Source organism: Crocodylus porosus, unplaced genomic scaffold, assembly GCF_001723895.1.
Source record: "Crocodylus porosus isolate Cpor-Errol unplaced genomic scaffold, CroPor_comp1, whole genome shotgun sequence".
In the NCBI taxonomy this organism is placed as follows: Eukaryota; Metazoa; Chordata; order Crocodylia; family Crocodylidae; genus Crocodylus; species Crocodylus porosus.
Genome location: NW_017728950.1, coordinates 61,128,831 through 61,148,751, shown reverse-complemented (window position 1 = coordinate 61,148,751; position 19,921 = coordinate 61,128,831).

Here is a 19,921-nt window from a genome sequence, read left to right as displayed (position 1 = left end):
TGGTAGTATCACCACTGGTTTCCTGTGACTGTATCTACACGTCTCTCTACAGCAGTGTAATGAGGTGCTATGTCACCATATGGCAAGCTATGGCAATGTAACAATTATGTGGGTCTACATGTGATCACCAGCTATGACACCCTAGTGGTAGACTCCCCCAGTACAGTGCACTGCTACAGCGACCTAGCTGGGAAATTTACCTCTGTGCGGCACATATAGCACAGTAACAACCCATACTGCATTGTGCTTTAGCGCTTCCAAAAGTTGCAATGTTGCCGTACAGCGATGTGTAGATGCGGTCTGTATATACCTTATCCTTTTGTGCTATAGTCAGGATTTCTAACTTGAAAGTACATTGTAGAAGCAGGAACTAGTTTCTATTATTATCACTATGTTCTGTGGCTTTTGAAAAAGATTTGGATATATGTAATGACACAGTTCAATCAATCTCAGTTTTGCCAGACTTGCAGGGTCAAGAGTAACAAGGAGATGAGGAAAAACATTTCTGACCTTTGATTGTATTGCTGAAGATAGTTGTTTAAGACTTCTTGAGTTGGGCATATGCAAAGAATTGCGCCCATTATCTCACCATAAAAGAGTTCTAAAAGAATTTTTTTTCATAATGGGCTTGAGCAAGAACAAATGTTGAGACATGCTAGCCAGTAAAAATGAGAACACAAATCTTTTGGACAAATGCATAGTATGCTATTCTGACATAAGCTACAACACATCAGATGAATAATTTTAAACCCCTTTGGAAATTTTCAGCTAAGTAATTATCAGCCGGTTGGGCCAAATGAAAGTGGGCAAAAGTCTAAACTACACATTCCTGAGCCACACACACAGAGTGAAATCTTGGGATCCACCCCAAAGGAGAGCCATGGGCCATGTGTCCCACAGACTTCTTCAAGGGTGCATATCACTAGACAATAAAAAATAATAGAAATCCAAAGTGGGTATCTGTGCTGAAGAATGTGCGTGCATTTCAGCTTCTGATTTGTTTAGTGTTGATCTGGACTTGACTATCCATTTCTTTGAAGAGTCCTGAGGGAGGGTGAACTCCCTTTATTCATGTGTTTACGTTTGCTTTTTTGGAAGCTTGAGCAGCCAACATGAACCCTGAAAACTAGCAAACAAAGTTTGGACAAAAAGAGGTTTTTCCCCTATTAAACACTATTAGTTTCAGATTCAAGTAGATAGCCCCTAGCACTACAAAATAAAACTTATACAGCACTTGGTTTTCAAAAGAATTGAGCTTTGATTACTTCCTGCAGCTTTTGTATTTTGGTCATGACAACCAGGCAAAAGGATAAAGAGGGAAAGAAAAAAGGAAATCTGACCCCAGAGAGGAACATGCTATGCAGACAGTTGTTACTTTAGTTCTTAAGCTGCAATCCATGGAGCACTTCTTGCTCACGCATAGCTCATTTCTCTTCTTATTCCTATATAGCTACTTATCCTCTTGTGCCTTGGTCTAAAGACTGTCTCATTAGATATCTCTTCTGTTATATGCTGGATACCTCTATAAATAGCTGTAAAGGAGTGAGACTAATCATGAGAGGAGGTCACCAACAGGTAAAGAGGAAAAGTAACTAAAAAGCCGCCATCAGTCAATGTATTGAGCTTCCTCAGCAAGGTGTGCTGGAAAAGAGGAGAGGTGACTGAGGAGTAGGGGAGTGCTGGGGATCAAGGCAGAGACAAGTGGGGGACTGGGCAGAGGCTGTGCAAGAGAATGGAAAAGATGGAATGAGGACATACAATAAAGAAAAAGGGGATTTATTTAATGTTAAAACTACTAAATGTTCAGAGGCTTGTGATCAGAGGCAAACTTAAGTGCAAGTGTCAGTTGTACATGACAAATTTATGTGTGCTGTAATTACCAGAGATGAGATGTGGAACTAGAAATGGGGGATGCGTGTAGATGAAACAGGGGCCCTAAATTGATGCAGTGAGTTTTTTAAAAACACCGCTTCAGTTTAGGGCCCTTTAAACCCTCATGTCATGCACACACCCTACTGAATTACCTGCCCCTACAGCAGCAGGAAGGGGAGGGGGAGCTGCTGGCGGGCGGCGTGGTCCCTAGGCTGTGGGGTGGGGCTGGTGCTTCCCTCTGTGGCAGCGGCGGCCCCCCCCAGGTGGCATCCACCAGCAGGCACCTGGCTCGGGCAGTCCCAGGGGGCACCACAGCCGTAGAGGGAAGTACAATGGGAGGACACGGTCAGGAAGGCTAACTGCACCTTGTCGTGCATCCACAGATGCATCACAAGCAGGTCAAAGGAGGTGATTCTCCCCCTCTATGCAACACTGGTCAGGCCGCAGTTGGAGTACTGTGTCCAGTTCTGGGCGCCGCACTTCAGGAGGGATGTGGACAGCACTGAGAGGGTCCAGAGGAGGGCCACTCACATGGTCAGGGGGCAGCAGAGTAGGCCCTACGAGGAGAGGCTATGGGACCTGAACCTGTTCAGCCTCCACAAGAGAAGGCTGAGGGGATCTGGTGTCCTTCTATAAACTTAAAGTAGTTCTCGGGGGACCAGCAGGGAACGGGAGAGTCCCTGGTCCCCCGAGCACTACCAGGAGTAACTAGTAATAATGGCCACAAGTTGACTGAGAGTAGGTTCAGGCTAGATATCAGGAGGCGCTACTTCACATTCAGGGAGGCTAGGATCTGGTACCAACTTCCAAGTGAAGTGGTGCTTGCTCCTACCTTGGGGGTCTTCAAAAGGAGGCTAGACAATTACCTAGCCGGGGTCGTTTGACCCCAGTACTTTTTCCTGCCCATGGCAGGGGGTTGGACTTGATGATATGCTTAGGTCCCTTCCGACCCTACCAACTATGAAACTACTGGGACCCCATGAAGCTCAGGCAGGCTCCGGGGGCTGGTGGGGAGAAAGATCAGGCTCGCTGCTCTTCTTGGGTGGAGCCAGCCTTCCCAGGCTGCTGCAAGGCTGCCTGCAGGACTTCCTGCATAGCCCTGAGCTGCATGGAGCCAGTGCTTTGCTCCATGGCTGTAGGGGCAGCAAACTAAAACTCCTAAACTCCTTGGAGTTTTAGTTTGCTGTGCCCCAAGTCATTTAAGGCGCATTACACCACCAAACTTGCTACAGTGACAGTAATTACTGTGTAATACGCTGCTGACATGTACAAACACCGACACCATTAAAGTGGTGCAAAAGCTTTAAAGTGTCATGCACACATGCCCCTCATTTTGTCTACACCTCCCCATAGTTCTTGTCTGGGGAGATTACCGGGCAGGTGATGTACGAGATATCCTTAAAGATGTGACCCATATCTGAAAAAATCTTAAAAACTGCTTTGCAGGCAGTGACTTGAAATATGAATCCATACAGATAAGACTTACAGGAATTCCACTGCTTCATGTTTGTCTCTGTTTTCCTTGCATGTCTGTGGTCCTCTTCATGATCTATAATCAATACCGCACACCATCTGCATATCAGCATGGGCACTTTTTTAAAGAACTCAGACCTTTCAATTTGTTATAGCTACATGGAACTCTTTTGGGTCAAAGACTTGAAAAGTAATAAAATTAGAAAGAAAAGAAAAATCAGAAATCCATCTAAAAAATTGTTTATTTCCTCTGAAATCTAGCACAGGCATCAGACTACGTGAGGAGACAGTTTCTAAAAGATTGCAACACAAGAGAAAGAGGTTATTTTCTTAACTTTGTCATACCCGTAGTTTGATTTCTTCTTGCAGCACTAATACATACTAACAACACTCTCCCTTTTTGGAAATGTTCCCCTTCAATCAGTTCCATGAAATTTTTCACTTACAGACCAGCTCTTAGGCGGCACACTTACTCCACCATTTGTTTGCACAAGCTACTGCTCCTACCTCTTATACATTCTGGTAGGTGAAGCGAAACTGGGTTTATACAGTAAACAGGATAAAGTGTCTGCTCTGTTTATGCCAGCAGGTTCCCTTTAATCTTTAATCCCTCCAAGGATTTTTTTCAAAACACTTGGAAACTATGTATTTTGCATTTCTTCCCTGATGCTCCCTCACAGATACCATAAAGAAATTTTGCACCCCCCGATGCAGTGAAAGGAGGAAAAAAGCCTCCCCCTCTCCTGCATCGCCCTGCTTCTCTGGGACCATACGTTTAGCCATAGGCCTGGTCCAATAACACAGTATCTTGCATGCAGTAAATCTTCCATCTCCCAGGCCAATGACACTTGAGTTAAGTGGGAGCAGCACTTGAGGAAGGACTAAGGGAAAGCAAAGAAATGTAAGTTTTGGCCATGGGGACCGATAGAAAAGATTTTTGACCCACGTTTAAGTTTCTTATTATAAAAATGTAGCAAGTTAAAATGGGAGAAAGAAGTAAGAGCAGGCTTCTCTCAGAAGAATAACAGGCTGAGAAGCTGAAAACAAGAATGCTTGTTTCTTTTATCATGGCAACTGCCGATTTGTTTCATAATATTAAACTTTCATTGTGTTGCCTTTCAGGACTTTGCCTGTGTGACCTAGCAGCTGTTTAACTTGGCTCCAGGCATTTATGACTTTATTTTGGACAAATCTTTAACATTTTCATTTGATTTTCCCCAACTCAGCTTTGTGCCTCAAAATTTGTTTTAAATTTTACGGTCATTTTTACTCCCCTTGCCCTTCTTACAGCTGTAGGCCTTGGAGCCTAACAACTGTAGCGTACCTCTTCTCAGCCAACAGCATATTTTGTAACACAAATTCAAAAGAAGGATATAAAAAGAGAAACGAAAGAATGGAAGGAGGTCATTTTACTAACTCTTTGGATCTACTCAGAACAAGCTAAAACCTAACACTATATAAATACTGAAGTACACAGTAGACTAAAAGTATTCAATAAACATTTACTGTGAATGGAGGCATTAGCGAAGGCTTAGGCCCTGCCTGAATTCCCATGAAATTTATAAATATTTCTTTCATTTGTTCTCCATTTACAATTAGTTGCGGTCAAGCTGATCAAAGACAGAAGAGGCCTGTTGCATGTGAACCAGCATCCCTCACAATGACATTCACAAAGCAGAATGAAATATGAAATATCAGGTTTCCACGGATGTATGAACTTGTAAAAAATCTGAAAGAATAGGAGGTTTTTCACACTGAGTAATGTGAAACATTTGGTGCGGATTGTAGGCCTCTGAAGAGGAAAACTGAGAGCCAAAATCCATCAGGCAATAAAACAGAAGCAGGCAAAAGTTAAAACAACAGCCATTCACTGAAATCTATTGATTTAGATATCATTATTGTCCTTGCTATAGCAACTTGCAGTCCCATGAGAAGCTTTTATCTGAACTGTTGTCAGAATTAACCTCAGTGGCTAGGGATACAGGTGGGATGGAACAGCATTTGTATCATGAATATATTTTGTCTCCTTTGTTTTTGTTTTTAAAAAAAGCTTCTTAGTCGGTGAACACTCTTACCAAGTGTTTCCAGCCAGACAGGTGCTAAGGTTAATTGGGGGCGTAGCCTGAAACTTCCAGTATTCAAACAAACTCTAAGTAAATAAATAACCCCAAGTGGATCCAGAAAGATACACTAGAACAAAGCCCCAAAGCTGCGTGTAACACCACTTGAAGTCCCTTTTTTATCTCTTTTGCAGACCTGTGCCTTTCACAACCAGCATATCCTCAGCCTTTGTGACTAATACAGTGTACTTTAATTGCTTCCTATGTCTTTCCCAGCTGTCAGCTCCTAATGGGGTCAGGGTTGCTTGGGGGAAGGGTACTTCAAGAGTTTACATCCCTTCACCTCCTGAAGTGTTTGATAACAGAAAGGGATGCCTCCCTCAGTTTGTGGTGTATGCAAAACATGCTGGCACCCCCCATAATGAGGGCACAGCTATGTTAGCCAGGAGTTTGCTAAAAGAATTATTCACCAGGGATGTTTTTCACCAAGGGCTTTCAAACAAATGAAATGCTCTAGTCCATTGGAGAAGATAGAAGCAAGATACTGCATGTTATTTCGCATATATATGAGGCATATACCAAATTTGTTCATGTTTCTGCTGAACTGTCAGAGGGACACAAGGACTGCTGAAGAAGAATAGGCCAGTTCAGGCCTGGCATGAATCAGCATTACTTCATTGGCATTCATGGAGGGCGGGGACTGAAGTGCAAGACAAAATAAGCAGAAATAAGAGCAAAGCCACTCATTTAAACCCCTCATGAAGATGCAGAGCTACTGGTTGCATAAGCCATTCCTTAACCTATTCCATTTATCTGCTCATTCATTTGAAGGGTGGAAGTTGAAAGCTGCTGGGGAGGATCATAGAAGGACACTACATGAGAAATGTGAAGTTGGAAGTTGGTGTGAGGTAAAGACAAGAGACCTAGCTTATGTGAGGAGGGAGGAAAGGACTGGAATTTAATGCATTTGACAAGAAAACAACAAGAAAAACTAAACACCCACTACATTAATAAGGAATTTATTTGCATTTATGTACCATAATACTTTCTCTCACTCTTTGTTAATGGTTTGGGTATTTTTCTTTTGGATTGTATATTCTTCTAGGCTGAGAATATATCTCTTGCTGTCCCTGGAAAGTGCCTAACTCATTTGGGAGGCTACCAAGGTCTAAACAACACTTATATAATCAACCAAGCAGTCAACTTCCACTTATAAATAATTCCCTTCCCACCAATTTATCACTGCATTTTCCAGTCAAGTTCAATCAATCTGAAATGTCAAAGCAAATAAATACATGTATATGTTCTCCCTAAATTCACTCCAAGATTCAGAGTGATGTTGGCTAAGAAAAGATTGGGAGGCTTGCAAATTGGGAATAAAACATTTAGCAGGAAGCTTTAATATCATTTATTGTGCCAGACATATGAAGTTTTACTCATTTGAACAAATGTTATCTATAAAGTCTTCTGTAGTGTAAATGACTTCTGTCAACAGTGAAGGAATTATATGAACTTTCAATGGATGAAAGTGCATGTGCATGCAATGCTTTCTTTAGTAAGAACTATACTTCCCACTTCTGTGCCCAGTCCATGGAAGATATGGATCTGGACGTGGAAGATATAGGTCTTACAATATAGAACACAGCTCTTTACCTAAATTTGATTCTGCAGGTCCCTGATTCAATCTCTGATAAAGATGGCAGCTGTCACACTAACTTCATGGAAATCCACCTGTACACTGACTCACCTTGAGGCTTTTCTTGTCAAATAATGCTTTTCTGTTTATGATGCTTACTTAAAATCTGCTTAGCACTTTTTAATGTCACTCAAGCCTGTCCCTCCTTCGATATCCAAAGCCAAGCTCATGATTTATCAAGCAGTTGTGATCCCCACCTTGCTGTACAGAGCTGAGACATGGACAATGTACAGGAGACACCTAAAGTTCTTGGAGAAGTACCATCATCATACAGTATAGAAAATACAGGTTGTGGATTTACTGAGCTTTAGCTGAAGTGCAGTAGTGCATATGTAGATGCTGACGAGGAGCAGATTTGCTCCCGGTCAGCCAGACCACCAGGGAGCCAGCCTCTGGTCAGGGGCAAAGCACCATGGGGCAGGGGTGGCTCCTTAGCAGCCCCTGCCTGGCCTTTAGCCCCCTGGCCTGCCCCCTGGGCCCTGGACCAGCTGATGCCTGCCCCTAGCCACTGTGTGTTGCTGTGGTGGGCCTGTGTTGGCTGCAGCAGTGCTGCACAGCCCTGGCCTGACTCCCAGGCCTATGCTGGCTGCTCCCTGGCCCCACAGGCATGTGTTAGCTCCATTAATCCGCCAAGCCCCTAGTCTGCCTCTTGGGAGCTGTTCCTGCAGCTTCCTGGCCCCTGGACACCATGCCCCTCATCTGTGGCTATGTGCCCGGAGCCAACAGCACCTGAAATCCCTGGCAGAGGCAGCACCACTGAGAACAGCCCAAGGCCCCAGCTGGGAGGCAGGGGAGACTGCTGACCTTGTTGCAATCTGGGGTGAGGCTGAGGTGTGGCGACAGTTCAGCCAGGGCACCCAGGTGAATGCAGAATGAGGGAGCGTAGACATGAGCAGTCCAGGAGGCAGTGCCAAATGAAGCTAAAAGGTGCCCTGGCCAAATGCACATATTTACAGGGAGACGGTGGTCTGCATGAGGGAGTGTGACCATGAGCAGTCCAGGAGGCAATGCCTAATTAAGGTGAAGGCCCTGTGGGCTCAGTGGGTCCATATGATCGATAGTCTGGGGTTGCCCGCAGGACCATGCCCTTCATACAGTAACTGGATCCAGGGTCCCAAGCCCTGGATGGTACATTTATTTTGGCATAAACCAGCTGCTGGAGCCCCTGCTGCTTCCCAGGCCTGAGGAGGAGTCACTAGAGGAGGGCCCCTTGGGCCAGCAGTGGCAGCAACTGGTGTGCTCCCCAACCTTGGTCTGATTGTGCAGCATGGGCAGCCTGGGCCAGCACCTGACTTGGCAACTGTGGGCACACACCCACAGCTGGGAAGACAGGCCAGGGAAGACCCTACCATGGCCAGATCCAGCTCCTTCCTGCAGGGGGCCACTGCCTGTGAGGCCAGGTGCTGGGCCTCCACATACTGCAGCCCACAGGCAGATGGACCATCTCCCTGTTACCAGGCTTGGAGTCTGACTACTGGGATCACCTGCCACACCCAGCTAACACATTTAGCTAGTAAGCCCCACGCAGGGAGGAGGCCAGAGAGGGGGTGCGGGGGCACCGTGGCCATCCGTGCCCGTCTCTGGGCTCCACACCTGGATCCAGGAATTTAATTTTTTTTTTTCTAAAGCATTATCAGTTGTAGTAATATAGTTTTTATATAAATTACTAACTTATTATAAGTTAAATTAGTGACTGATGGGATATACCTATCAGTCAATATGCCTATATTGGATAATACTTCAACAATAGAACCTCATGGTTTACATACCAAATCTCTTGATTTTTAAGAATTTGTCTCTTGATGTTTGACATGGTGGGTTTGGCATACTGGCAGAGGCACATTGCTTTCCTCAAGGTGGAGGCCCAGGAGTGGCAGGCCTCCATGGTGGGTAGGGCAATGTGGGCCATGAAGGAGGACTGCCAGGTGCTCAACAACATCCTGGCCCTGGTGGCCTCCTTTGTGCTGCCTGCCACCCAGCTCCTGGCCCTGGCTCTGCCTGCTTCCTGGCAGCCTCCCACTGCCCAGCCATTGTCCCCAGCTCCACCTGCCACCTGGCAACTGCCTGGCACCTAGCTGCCATCCTCAGCCCTGGCTCTGACCCTGGCCCCAGCCCCAGTTCTAGCCCCACCAGCCACATGGCAGCCCCCAGCAGCTGTGTGCCAAGCCCCCCAGTGGGCCTGGGAGGAGGCCCAGCAGCAGCTGCCATGACCAGAACCCCTTGCCCCTGCTCCTCAGCCAGGTCCCCCAGCAGCCAAGTCAGCCACCTGGACTGCTGCCTGCTGTTCACCTGTCCACCATGTGGCCTCTGAGTGGGAGATGGCCCCAGCTGGGCCCAGCCCCATGGAGCAGGGACAGGAGCAGGAGCAGGAGCAGGCTTGACAGCACCCACCCTCACCCCTGGCTAAGCCCCATGCTGCTGGCCTCACCAGAGTGTCTGCATCTGTGGTGGTGCCTCCAGAGACTGGGGTGCCAGTCCCCAGGCTCTGTGCTGTGGGTGCCACCATTCCTTCCTCACGTTACAACAACCAGTCTTGTAAATATTTGAATGGGGAGAGTGTTGTGGTGGAGAGAAATAAAGATTCTTGATTGGAAATTGTTCAGAGTGCTTGTGGTCTTGGGGGTACGCTGTGGGCCTGGGGGCAGTAGCCCTGGCATCCTACTGCAGGGGGTGGGGGAAGAGGTGATCCATAGGTGCCTTGCAGACATGTTGCCCTGTCCATCACTGCTGGAGGGGAGGGCAAGGAGCACTTGCCACAGACTTCTGGGACAGCATCCCTGCCAGGCTAAGCCTGCCTGTCCTCCCCTTGGAGGCCTCTGCCAGGATGAGCCCATCACCCCTGAAGACCCCTGCCAGACTGAGCCTGCTCCCACCTTGGAGACCCCTTCCAGGCTGATTCCTCCCCCCCACCAGAGACCCCTGCCAGGCTTAGCCATTCCTCCTGGAGACCCCTGGCATCCAGGCAACTGCAGCCAAAGTCTGATGCTGCCCTTGACTGCTACAGATGTCAGAGCAGGGCAGAAGCAGCCCTGCATCTCCTTAATACTATTAGGAGGAAATCTGATCCCAACAGGGTGCATGTGTAGACGACTTCCCAGTGCTGGTTTACCGCTCAGTAATTTACTAAACAGTAAGCCTAAATAGCAATAATTGTACATGTAGACATTCCCACTAGGTACCAGGCCACCCTGCCTTCTGTCTGACTTCAGAGTAGTGTGGATAACTACCTCTCTCTAGACTAGGACTAGTAGTTCAGGACTGCTCTGGAGAATTGCACTACACTAAGATGCTCACACCCTGTATTCAAATTCAGGGGAATTACTGTTGCTTTGGGCTATGAGGAAGGATCCAATCATTTTCAAAAAAAGGACTTAAAGAAGGTCAGAGTGTTTTTTTGCAAAAGTCAAGGAACAAATTGTCAATGGTTTTGGCCTTGGTGTAGTTGCACCAATAGAGTATTACCAGTGTAAACCACTAGTATAAGTGCAAAGAGTAGCTTGCATTGTCTGAAATCAGGATGAGTGGAAATCATATTTACTCCATAGGTACCCCATATGGGCCAGTTCAGGTCCAGCTGCTCACGTGTAGCTTAGCTGTTGCTTCAGTTTCCCTCCAAGACCTTTTCCTTATGATGAAGCGATCAGGAAGGAAACTTAGGCTCAAAGCTTTATGTTGTACAATTGTTTTTGAGTTACTAATAAAGCTTAACTGCAGGGACTGTGTATGCTGTTGAGGACTAGGTGGGGATTCAGCTCCTAGAAAAGAGAAGCCCTATAATGAGCACAGTCTGGTTTCCAGAAATGCAGAACATGTAGGTTGATTTAGTGGCAGCTCCATGTTTGCAAATCAGTTCCAAAGGTTGCTTTCATTCAATTCCCCGAAGTTTGCAGAGGGAATATGGGTGGGAAGTGGAAAGAATATACACATCCAGATAAGCAGATACAAAATTTTCCTTATTAGTAGTGTTTTCCCATGTTTTGGGGGGAGCTATCAACATTTTAAAGCAGCTTTATGTTGTGATAAGGAATCAAGTACAGTAGGTTTTCTTAGTTCCTAAGTCTACAGAAATGAATACACATTGCTGGCAGCCAAATACCACATGAATTGTTAAAAATAAAACACTTGATAATCAGTATTAAATGAAATCACAGGGCAGAGATGGATAATGATTATGAACAGGGCTTTAAGTATTATTTACTTTCTTACAAAGAGCTTGTCTGGACTTTCACAAACAGGGTATATAAAACACTTACTTAGTATGTAACTTGAGCTATGAACATTGTATTACATTTAAGTGTTCTCAAAGCCACAGGCTTTTTATCACAATTAGGAAAGTGGGGGAGAGAAACGAAAATGGAAATAGCTTGCAAATCACCCTTTCTTCAAGTTGCTGAGTGAACGAATGATGTACGAACATGGGGTCTTTCAATTCTCCACCTAGGCTAAGCTGGTTGAAATGTGGTAAGCAGAACACAACAGTAATCTCTCTATTGTACTGTTTTGATAAAGAACCAATGGCATTCCTCGTCTAACAGCATACTGCAAAATACATCTGTGCTCCACTTACCCGGAGAACCAGATGATAAAAACTTAACAACTTCAGGGTTTATCAGATTGAAGATGCAAAATGACACTATAGGAGGAGAAAAAAGATGTAATCATAATATAAACCTTTCCGCCCACCTCTCCCCTCTGTTATTTTTACTCTTCTTGGAATCTGGGTAGCAGCCATAGAGACAAATGAAAAGGCATCTTAGTAGGTTATTGTTTTATTTGACAGAATAGCATCCTGGCTGGTTTCATAGACGTATAAGAATAAGAGACTAAAAATGATCAGCCATATTCCATGCGGTCCCTATCCAAATGTGGAGAACAATCTTCTGAGCCCTGACTGAGGCAAAAATAAACTAAGTTAAAAACAGATTATCTCTTTGGAACTCATATATACTCAACCATCACTCTGCCTACTCCTTCAAGAGCATTGCAAACCTCTTTAACAAACAAGAACTTTAGCTCAGGTCCTATAAGCAGCCTATGCAAGCAGAAACAACAGGATTTCTGGAAGGCACACTAGGCAAATTGCAACTCGTTTCTGTGTTCTCCAGAAAACCTTCAGCATTTTATACAGTGTACTGTTCGGATGATAACAGTTCTTGGTATAGTGTCTTTGTGGAGAATATGTCCGTGCTGTGAGATGTTTGGGCTGAATGCCGGGGAGATTTGAAAAAAAATGTACTTTTCTTCAGAGGCATAACTGGACAGTTCTGTGCCCTGGAGCTGCTCAGGGCAATGGCTGCAGCTGGGTTGCCTGTGATGGTGTGGCACTTAGGATAGCAGTGGCAGCAGCTGCTATTTCTGTGCCCCTCCCCAAGTCTGCATCCACTTGGGGCTGGTACCCCAGTCACCTTCCTTTAGTTATACGACTGCTTTACTTGCTTAATTCTTTCTATGCATTTTTTAACCTTCTCTCTCATCAGTCGCAGCATGCAAGAACAGGTGACAGAGCACAACTATTGTAACTAAGTGAAGGTAAATTCAATTTTGATTGAATTCAAATATTTAAATACTGGCACTCAGTAATGGATAAAATTATCATTTTCATACCAATGCTAACATTCTTTTTGAAAGCCTATTCTATATTCCTGGGTCCTGTCAAGCTCCACATTTAGCCATTTAAACTCATTTTAACAAATACCTTCTCTGCTTTTTGGTGCAATGAAAATCTTTCTTCATCCTAAAAAGAACCAAGTGAGCTTACAAACCAATGGCTTACAAATGACAAAAGTACCTGTATAATTTCAAAACTAACAGCTGCTGACTGGCAGACTGATTGGCATGACCAACACCAGCTAACAATCTCTTTCCAGAGAGGCAGTTTACTTACTTCTCTCAGTCTACCTGACCACAAGTTTCTATAGCAAACACAATAGTTGGCATACACAATGTTGAGCAAATGCAGCTCTCTGTTGATATTCTCATTTAATTTCCATGTGCTGGTAAGAAACAGATGGAACTGGATTTTCTTGAAATTACTATGAGTCTAGAATAACAACTCTTAATTCTGCTGAAGAGTGGAAAGGTACAATGCAAATATGCAAACACACTGCAACAGACTGGACATGGAGACATCCAAATAGAGCTATATGCAGAATAACTATAAGTGGCCTCTGAATTATTGATTAATGCATATCAGGTAAAAGTACCCTAGGTGGCCTAAACTAATGGGTGCCTGTAAATGAACCAGGAGGCTGCTCCGACGCACTACAATGCATAGGAGTAGACTCGATTAATCAGGTCTGCTGGAGCTTGGTAATTACTGCACTCCAGCTAGCCTCTGCGTCTCATGTATCAGCATCCCCACACTTCAAGATGGCGGTGGGGGCACTTTAACTAAGGCGCATTCAATGAACTTTAGATAAAGCGGCCCCACCACCATTTTGCAGTGTGGGGGTGCTGATACATGAGACACTCTGAGTGCCTGAACTAGAGCAGTTCTCTGAGCCACTCTAAACCTCCTTCTGCCCACCCCTGGAGCATGTGTAAAAATGCCCAATGTGTATATAATGTTAGATTAGCTCAGCAAAGAGCTACAATGCAATTCTGTTTTGCTGTCACCACTAACACTATTAAATTAAACCTGCTAATTACGTAAGTACTGGGCATGTCTATATGAGATGATTAATGAGCAGTAGACTAATCTGACTGCGCATTAGTGTATCATGGCAAAAACTGTGCTAATGCACAGTCGAATTAGTCTACTGTCACAAAAAGACCATGCACCTTTGCTACTGTGCATTAGTACCAACTACTGTGCATTTATGTAGTACCTCATATTAGAGGTACTGAATTTAGTGTGCAGTATCAAAGGTGCATTAATGCACGTGTCAAAGTGCCCACTGTGTATTTTGAGCTAGCTACAGGTTAATATGTTTTTTAAAACTTTTTTAATGGATATTGCCACATTTGTTGCACTCTGTCAGGTTTTAAACTTCCACACATTCCTCTGAGATTATAACACTACAATATATACAAACTGGGAAACACGTTTTAGGTGACTTTTTATATTCTTGATTTTATGGCTTCAAAAAGACTTGTGTCAAGTTAAGCCTAACTTGGCTTACATATTTTTTTCAAACTCCCATTCCTATTTATTGAAATGGGAATTTGAAATAAAATATATTTTTTTCCATCTAATTGATCAGCCAAAATGGTACTAAATCAAATCTTAAGGGACTAGAAAACCCAGTAAAGGAATTTTGATTGATTTTCTGTCTTATTTATAGAAGAACGAGCACCAAAACTGGAAAATGATAATAGAGAGAGACTATATGCAACTATAAATGCATATAGAAACATATCTGAAATCCTTAAGGCTCTGGACGAGCAAACAGTTTCAATGATTTAGATGTTTAGATGACACACATAGTATACACATAAGCATGTATGTAAGTATTTTTCTGATAGGGTATTAGAAGCTGAAGAAGGTAAAAGAACCAATTCAAAAGAGAGTAAGCAGCCTGCTCATGATCATGTTGGGAAAATATGCCTACCCCTTTACTATATTATTCCCCCTACCAACACAGTAAATAGTTTGGGTTGAATCTGCATGAATTTACAAAGTGAACAGACATTTCTTCACAATAAGCAACATTCAACTTTGTTCTGAAGTGGAGACTCCCAGACACCACCAGCTATTTGCTAAGCTTTTCAGCTTGGTTACATGCATCTGGTACACACTGGCCTGGATTCCAGTTGGGTTAGGTTACTCAGTTACTTGCAGGTAGTTGTATTTTTTACTCACAACCCTTTGCTGTTCATAACTCTATTTGGATCATTATTTATATTTATTAACTGTTTTGACTGTTCAGTGACTTGCTGACCTGTTGTTGACTAAGTGTTATGGGGTTCTCCAAGGAATATGAGCCAAAGCACTGATTCCACCAGTCCAGGGTACTGATTGAAAATGAAATGAAAGTGGCAGCTACTTAAAGCAAGCTTTTAGACTAATATTTAGAACTACATAATACTGCAATTAAAACCTTCTCAATATTTTTCATACAAAGTAAATAACCCACCCTTATTCTTGGAAATAAAGACAACATCATTAACCTTGACAAAGTCAAGTTTCTTATTTCCCATCTTGTCTTGTGTTAAAATTCCTAAGCACCCATAATATGATTATATACCCTTCTGTAGTCTTGCAGTGTTTCAGTTCTGAAAGAATATAATATGGTCTTGCTGTCTCTGGAAAGTTTGTTGTAGGATAAGTAGCTCATGCTTGTTATAAAGCACTGTCACGCAAACTGAAAAGAGGTTCTTTAAATTAGCAGAAAGCACCACATGTGCAGAGGTGATAATGCTCTTGAAATGAAGTGGCAGAAGCAAGAAAGTTCCTTAAAAAGAAAAATGAACAGTATGAATCTTTTGTCTTTGATTACACAGTTTAGGTTTTTATAGCTTCATTTAATTACTTGCTCAGGCTTACAAACTAAACATTTTCCATCTCTAGTTCCCTACTTGCAATTTTAGACTTCAATTTAAGACAGTCCCTACATGCATGCTTATGACTGAGGTCAATGGGACTTAGTCACATGCTTAAATGTAAATACATGCTCAAGTGCATGTCTGACCTGGAACTTTAACATGGACACTGGATCTCAAGAAACAACTAGAAGCTGTTTGCTTTACTTTACCTGAAAATATGTTGGTCAAGATTTAAAATCATTTAAAGCTAGGTTTCCACTTCCAGACTTTGGCACTTGCAAGATCTGTTTTTCAAAGGTGCTGCAACATACGTTGGAATCTGACAGGCTGTGAGCATTTCTGCCATGATCTCAAACTTGTGACCTCTGGGCTGTCAACTATGCACCATCGCACCTGCACCACCCTTGGCCCCACTAATAGTGACCAAAATATTTTGAACAAAAACTTGTGTTGTTAAAAAATGTTATTTTGGCAAAGATCTGTTAACTTTTCCAAAAAAAAGTTGTTTCCATGATTTTTCCCCCATGACATTGATCAAAATGTGTATAGAACTGAATTAAAACACTTGCCAGTTACAGGAAACTGGGTCTTCATATCATCATGCACTTTAGTGCCTTCCCACATCTAAAAACTACATTGACTCTTGTAGTTAAAATGATTGCAAGAAAATAGATACTCTCCAATTATAATAAACAGTTCTAGTGGCAACTTGCAGCCTGAATCATGAACACACACAAGACTATTTTGAAAGTCCAAATTTTCAGTTTCTAGTTTTGCACACCCTCATGTATGCACCTAAGCAGCTACACACTCATTTATTTGCACAAATAAAACTATGGATGTGCAAACCTCTTGTGGGCACACCCTTACACACCTGTACAAAAGCAGACATCTACAACCAGAAGCCATAGCTGCAAATTAGTTCTAAATAATTACTGTATTTTCTCACACACAACATCCCCCACCTACCCAGTCACCTCCAAAATAAAGGTGCATGTTGCAAGAGGGGAAGCTGTTTCCTTCACTGCAGAAGAAGCAAGTCCAGAGATATCAAGCAGATGGCTGCTACTTTTGTCTGCCTCAGCAAGCTGAAGGGGTGAAGTCGTGTTAACAGCCATAGCTATTGGCTGAGTACTGTAGCTGGTGCCTGAAGGAGACTGAGCTGCTGATAGTATCCTAATGAGCAGGAATCTGGATTTTCCATTTGCTGTGGATTTTCTCCTTTAACAGAGAAAAATGGGGATTTTCTCCTTTAAAGGAGAAAAACATGGGAAATGGCAGGTTTCGCCTTGCAGGCTGTCAGAGTTCCAGCCTGCAAGGGGCTGCTTAGGGAGGAGGGTGATCAGGCAGGGGGTGCCAGGCAGCCATGGAGATCAGCTCCCACAGATCCTTCCAGGTAAGTCTGTAGGGGTGGAGGGAAGAAGCCCAGACCACGCATTGGGCGGGGGAGGCTAAAGGGGCACAGCACACACAGAGGGGAGCTGTGGGGGGGCACAGGCATGGGGTCACATGCCCCCCCAAGATTTTTGTGCTCATAGTGTGATGCAGGGCTACAGCCAGGCTGAACCAGCTCCAACCAGGAGCCATCTTCATGGCCCAGCAGGGGGACCTGGCATGGGAGGGAGCACCACACTGCTATGGCAAGACACCTCTTGCCTACCCAGCAGCAACAGGGGTCACAACTCTGCACTGCAGCTGGTTTCACTGCTGTGCCTCACTATGGTGGCATGGCACTCCCTTCAGAGCTGAGTTCCCCTGCTGGGCCACAGTGGTGGCTCTTGCCTGAAGCTGGTCCAGCCCACTTGCAGCCCTGTGCCCTGCTGTGGGCACAGAGATCTGGTGGGGCACATTCTCCACCTTCCCTACACCAATTCAGTGGCCGAATCTCCAAATCCAAACTGAATCAGAGGATTCTTTAATCTCTCCAAATTGAATCAGATTTGGTGATTCAAACATAAACACAGCTTTAAATGTTTTTTCTACATACCTCTAGGTAGCAGGTAGCTTGTGAATGCTGCAATGCTGGGGCACATGGAGCATCCCACAGGAGTGCAGGGGCCAGTGCACTTGGCAGCAGACCTGGGAGTGGACCTGAAGCACTAGTGGTCCACTTCCAGGTTCACTGTGGAGCATGCAGGAGGGCTCCCCTGCACCCACCCGGCTCAGCGACTGGTGTCTCCTGAGTCTGGGGGGGCACCCAGGGTCCTCCCGTGGCTGATCACCAAGCTGTGGGGGATGCGGGGGGTGGTGGGGAGGGAACTCAGCATGTTCCCCAGCAGACCCAGAAGTGGACCAGAAGTACTTTCGGTTCACTTCTGTTTTCACTGCTGAGCACCTGGAGGGCCCCCCCGCTGCACTCCTGTGGGACGCTCCATGCGCCCCAGCATCATAGCGTTCACAAGCTGCGCCTGGTACCTTGAGGTATGTAGAAAAAACATTTAAAGCTGTGTCTATGGGCATATCACTGATTCTCTGAATCAGCATCAAATCTTCAGATTCGGATTAGTCTGAATCAAATCAGGGACAATGATTCAAATCAACTAATCGAATCACTGTCCCTGATTTGGGCCGAATCCAAATCCAAATTGAATAAGGCCTGCTTTGCACACTCCTGTATACCAACTATCCTATCATTGCTAGGTTCATTGGTAGGAGAGATATAAAGTTATTAACATTAAAACCTGAAGTAGATATCTCTTTTGATGGGCCTGGGGTAAAAGAATGAATTCCGCATGTGATTCAGAAAATGAAGTTTCTTGCCCAGTAGTACAATTGTCAGTTGTTCTAAGGTATCAAGTAAGTTCTAGCTTAGAAACAAATACAAATGCTTTTTTAAAAATTGATTTAGAAGTATAAGAATTTAATTAATCCAGATAAGAAGAATGGCTTTGCTTTTATATGGCACCATTTGAGTTGATGCAAAACAATGAGTTAAAATTCTATTAGTGAACTTACCATGCAGGCAAATGTGAAAGTCATTATGGTGTCAGCAATAATACTTATATATAAACTAGGATATTTTAGAACCTGTTTTATTGGGAGGAAGAAAGATGGTCAGGACACTGGGATTATGGGGTATCCTTTTTTGACTGTGCCCTGAGATCTGTTAGTTCCACCTGGGCTCAAGCTTCCCAGAGGTGATGAACGAAAGAACCTCAGTTTTACATGCTGGATTAATATAGAATCATGCTCTTAATGCTTCCCTTCAAAAGAGAAAGCTCAAGAAGTGTTTAAACAAAGTGTACTCTGGACTTTTCTCAGTAAAAGGGCACTAACAATCTCATAAATCATCATCCTTTGTCAAACATTTATTTTTGGTGGGGATTCTCAGTGATGAGGAGCCCTTTTCAGTTGTCCCTGGGCTCAGCTAGATTCTTTGATCTGTATCACCTCATGTATGAGATTGAAGCGGGATTGAAATAACCAGCTGATCCCTCCTTAGAAAAATGGACAATGTTCTGATTCAGTTGTATAGTTGATACTGTTAATCATGAGGGGGGAATTAGAAGCAAGAATGGCAGCACAGTGGGTAGCCTGAACCCTGGACACTTCCTGAACCTTTATGTATCTTGCTGCATCTGCCCTTTTTGGTGAATGAACCACCTGCAGCTTCTACTGAGAGAGGGGAGAAAGAAAAATTTCTGGGCAACCTGCCTGGGGGATGCATCTTGTTGTTAGGAAATTAGTGGATTTATTACTTAGCACTTCGAGGCTTATCTGTAAAATTGAAGCATTAGCAAATGATGTTTTGTAAATTAATGTGCTTTTTGAATAAATCATATCTAAACTTTGAGGACTGTGAGGTTCTCTACAAGGGGAAATCCCATTAGCGTTATTCCAAAATATCTCCCTATGTGGACACTATTCTACATCTATTATTCTGCTTTTGAGTAATTATTCTTCAATAAAGTCCCTTTTATTCTGGAATTGAGTGTCCACATAAGGAATTATTCCAGAAGAACTAGATTCTATTGAAAGAGCTACTACGGTAAAGTTATTCTGGAATAATAGGTATTCTGGAATAACTAGTCCATTTTCCCCTTATACACAAATTTGTAGGAACATGTACCTTATTTCAAAAGGATTTTGTTAACATAATTTTTCTAAAACTGAAAAATAAGTATATTTTGCAGGCCCCTTTTATATTACAAAAGTAAAATATAGAATAAGTAAATACACACACATCTACAATGTATATTCACTGTTATTCTCCATGTATAGGAATATGGCATTTTATACTCTTTTTGTTTTAAATTTCTTCAGGGCATTTTAATTGATTGGAACTACAAGATGTTACAGACTATAATATATATCTATATATATATATATATATATA